Raw genomic sequence first — 5012 nt, 5'->3', positions numbered from 1 at the left:
GAGATAAATGATTATCAAACTATACGTGGGAGTTCCAAGGTTAGGCTGACTATAGGATAGGTGGAGGTGAAGATAAAGCGATAGTGGTAATAAATATTCTGTTGTCACTTGAAACCTTCATTAATATATTATTGACATATTTAGTAACTGAAGTTAGCTTCCAAAATAGCAGTTCTTCTTTTGAAGAAATAATGCTGATTATTTGTCTCTAGGATACCGGACATAGCACCTGGCCGAATAACATTCGAATAACGGAAGTAATTGGCACAGAAACACCTCAACTAATTAGAAAAATAACATCCCACCGATTGCTGTAATGATACCTTAGCTGATCAGAAGAATGATACACGGTTGATTGACATAAAGACATCCGCATACGTACTGAACGAAATACATCTGTTTACTAAATAAGCAATAAATTGCTTTAAACCATTTCTGTAGAGAACATGGCTACATTGAGTGCATAGGCGAAACCGTGGATTCAGTATTGTATTTGTGGATGTATTAGAGTCAGAGAATGTTATATTTTATGCTATGATTTGGAATTGATAGAATGCGGTTGGCTAGCAAATTTGTAAAATTAACTTTCATTGCTTCTCAACTTCTTACTATTCTCTCTCAAAATTATTTCTCCAATGTTGGCTCAGAATATTCAAGATTGAACTCCTTTTAACCATATCTAAGTTATCTCCCCTGAATCATACTAGGCAATGGAGAATACATTTTCTATTTCCAAAATCTAAAAATACAATTCCACTCCATATAGACGATTATTCAGCATCATTTCTGGATTGTTTTTAACCCTGTCGGATTCAGACTGATTATCTCTCTATCCTAGTATGGTTTTCACAACTCTGATGCCATTTACCATCAGATGCCTATAACATTATAGTAACAGTCATCTTGAGATTTTCTTTACGGGTTCCCAGCACATCAACATTACTTAGCATCTCTCTATTGCTCTACCTCTCTCCATTTATTTGTTTACACTGACAATACCTCTAATTTCAATCATGTTGGAGATAATGAATGTAGTCTTTTAAAACAGATTTTTCATTAGTAACTATGTACATAATTTTCACCCTATTTATGTATTATGTTTCTTACGTCCTTCTTAAGATTGTTTTTGAAAAACTGTCTCTATGGAAACTGTTTCTTAATCATTACTTGTCTTCCTTCACTCATTCAATAAACATTTCTCTTTTTATTTTAATTTTTGTTCATCCCGAACATGAAACATTGCTACTGAAGGATAAGAGGCTACTGTGATAAGACCCAATTTATAGTGAGTTAACTGAGTGGGATGTTGGGCAGCAAGATATTTAACATTACATTTAAATTTCTGCATGTTGATACGACTGAGAAAATAGAGAGAAGGGAAGGAATTCCAAAAGCAAGAAATCAAGGAAAAGTATTGGAACAGAAAATCTCTGCAGTGAAGATACAAACTTTTGCTGCTAGACAGACAGATTGGAGGGATTTTTTATTCTGCTATCATGGTAGTTGTTCCTTTAACTCAAGTATCAACCTTGTATATTGTAAATGTAAGGATTTACTCAAGAGCTTAGCACAATTCGGAATAAAACTGTTTAGTTCAAAAAGATCATTTGAATACTGTAAATAAAATTGCTGGGAATGAATCCAATCATTAGAAACGATTCATTCTTTGGAATGCAATGCGTTTGGAATTTTTGGATTGAAAGAAATTTGAAATAAACAGAAGAAAAAAAGAATGGATTCTTTTCCCTATTTTCTTTTCTGCTATTTTAGTTGTTTTTTTTATTTTTATTTTTTATTCTTAAATTTACTGTTGCAAAGGAAAGAGAGATCGATGATGATAGAGAGAGGAGGAAGAGATGGAGAAGGATATAATAAGGCAAGGAATAAGTAGGAAGAAGAGACAGGCGTGGATGAGGAATGTAATAAGAATGCAAGAGATTTATCAACGGTCGGGGTGGGGCATGGAGTAAGCAAGCATATTGGATAGAGACACTTGCTCAAGCCACTGAGTCATTAAAATGAGGGAGAAAAGGAGGAAATTTATTATATGCCTTCATTATTAATTTCTTTTGAATGAGTTGACAATAATGATTAAGCAGGTTGCAGGTGGTTTAACAGTTAACAATATGGACTATTCACTCAATAAACATCGATTTTTATTTAACTTTGAACCTAGCTAGCATTTAAACTGACAGGTCAAACTTTGATTCTGATTAGCCAACTTGAGCTGTATAGAGGGACTGTTAGTAAAATTACCAGGATGGGATCATACAATGAATATTTGTTTACAATTTGTCAGACATACGACAACTAAATAATATTTTATTAATAAATGTTTGAAATTAAAAAGTCCAGAGTCGTAGAATTCATAACTATTAATAAAAAATAAATAAACTAATAAACAAATAAATAAATAAATAAATAAATAATAATAATAATGATAATAATATCAGGCGATAATGCTGAAATCTTAAGGAAAACCCTTGAATTCAGAAACTAACTCATATGAGCTACAAATGTAAATCGATCATATGGAAACTGTAACAGAAGTAAAACAAAGAGAAAAAAATACATCACATGGAACCAAGAAAACTGAAACCACAAACTTGTAAGTTAACTACACCTCTCCCCTCCCTCAAATGGTAGTGTCATCATAGACTGGGGCCACACCAAATAATTGTGAAAGGTCAAGGAAGATGTAAAGAGAGGAGAGAAAGCACTAACCAGACTTCCACTGGATGAGTGCAAAGAGGACTGGGATCTTGAGAAGGCTTGTTGCTAGCCAAATTCAAGTGAAAACCAATGCTCATTCCTAGCAAGAAATCAATAGTAAACGGCTGTTGTGATAACACAAAAACATTTGCAAACAGCTAATCCCACCTCTACACAGTAGAGATTCCTAGGTGTAAGAAAGCCTTCTACTCTAATAGTTTCTTCCCCAGAACTGCTAGACTCTAGAATTCTCTTCCGGGTTCCTGCTTCCCCAACTGTACTGACATGCAGAAGTTCAAGTGTAATGCGAACATACCTCTTGCTGCTCAACTCCCTACACAGTATCCCTGCAACTTATGTCCCTAATAGTAGCCCCCTACACCAAAATAGCACTGTGCCTTGTTTTGGGTTAAAATATAAGGAAAAAAAATAAAATAGAAAAAAGGTTATCGAAGAAAGTGGAAAGTACTGAAAATCTGGAGAAACTTGTAACCCAGACTCTAGGTTGTTGTTGTCAGTGAGCAATCTCTGATGATAACCTATGTGAAAACTCCCAGTGAATCTTCTTCTTCATCATCATCATCACCACCACCACCACCACCACCACCACCACCACCACCACCACCACCACCACCACCACCACCATCATCATCATCATCATCATCATCAGCAGCAGCAGCAGCAGCAGCAGCAGCAGCAGCAGCATCCTTCAGTTTTGGTATTTAGGTTTTGCAAGTGTCTTGAATGAGCAACACAAGACAATTTCTCATGTCTGCTCTCCATGTGTTGGGTATAGAGACGTAGCGATGCTGGGGAAAGAAGAGATGTGCACACATGCATATTCCAGATGGATTTTGATCTCCATTCTTGTGTCCTATGAAAATTACCAGAATTGTAATTATCACGAAAATAAAAAACAATAAAGAGAAAACTGCATTCATCTGTCACCAAGGCTTATTTCACTTTAAATGATGCCGTTCGGACTCAGAAACGCCCCTGGGGTCTTACAGGAATTGATGTGCATAGTTTTACAAGGACAACAAAAATTTGCATTACCATATTTGGATGATATTCTAATACTCTCCAATACAATGGAAGACAATTAAACACATAAATAAAATATTAGGTAGTTTATATAAGCACAATCTCAGGTTAAAAGCCACAAAGTGTGAGTTTTTTTAGAAAAGAAATACAGCATCTGGGGTTCAAAGTTAGTGAGAGAGGTATACAACCAGACTTGGACAAAGTCAAATCTGAAAAATTAATTTTGACTCCAACCACTATGAGACAGGTAAAAGCTTCCATTGGTATGACTTCATATTATACAGAGGTTCATAAAAAAATTCCTATATTGCCAAGCCGTTAGTTTGTCTGACAAGGAAACATGCACATTTTCAATAGGACGATGCATGTCAATCTGCTTTTAATAGCCTAAAAACGAAGTTTGTAAATATGTTAATACTGGCTTATTCGGATCCAGAGAAGGAATACAGACTGTGTATGGATGCCTCTGACCATTCAATTGGGGCGTGTCTGTCACAAATGGTCTATGATCAGTGGGAGGGTAAAGAGGTAGAAAAACCTATTTACTTTTTATCTCATAAGCTGAGACGAGATGGTCAACGATAGTAAAGGAAGCATATGTGATACACTATGCCATTAATACATTAAATCACTACTTGCAATGTTCACCATTTATACAGACCATAGACCACTAGAATATTTACTAAACTCACCCATAAAAAATAAAAAATACAGATGTGGGCTTCAAGTATGGCTAGCATTAATTGGACCATACAGTCTCTTCTTGGTTTGACTTCGTGAACAAAAATCCTATGAAGAGAGCTGTTCATGTCGACTGCAGGCACGTTTGTGGCTGATGAGCCCGATGCAGGGCAAACAGGTTTGGCCGCAGTGGCTGCAGTCAAAATTCACATCAGGTAGGGTTGCTTAGGCTTCATACAGCAGCGTTTCTCCCGTAGATTCTTTGTGAGGGAGACCTCAAAGGAGGTGACAGCCTGGTGGACAGTGCGTTGCCAGGTGTCACAGTCAGTAGCAAGAGTAGACCACTGGTCAGGGACCATACAGTACCTGAAGGGTAAAGACAATGTTTGTGTGAATCTCTTATCATACGCTGTGAATTCAAGTCAGGACAATAATGATCCCCTGGTAGAGATAGGTAGTAGGAATTACATAGTGAGTGCAATAAACTCGAATTTCTTCGAGCCAAAAGATTTTGAATTGTATAAAAATGTGGAGGACGCATCGGTAAAGCATGAACGTTCTACAGTATCGGGTGT

Source organism: Euprymna scolopes, chromosome 19 (assembly GCF_053919585.1).
Source record: "Euprymna scolopes isolate OS-2025 chromosome 19, ASM5391958v1, whole genome shotgun sequence".
Lineage (NCBI taxonomy): Eukaryota > Metazoa > Mollusca > Cephalopoda > Sepiida > Sepiolidae > Euprymna > Euprymna scolopes.
The sequence above is the reverse complement of the archived record's forward strand: the minus strand, read 5'-3'. Positions refer to the sequence as shown.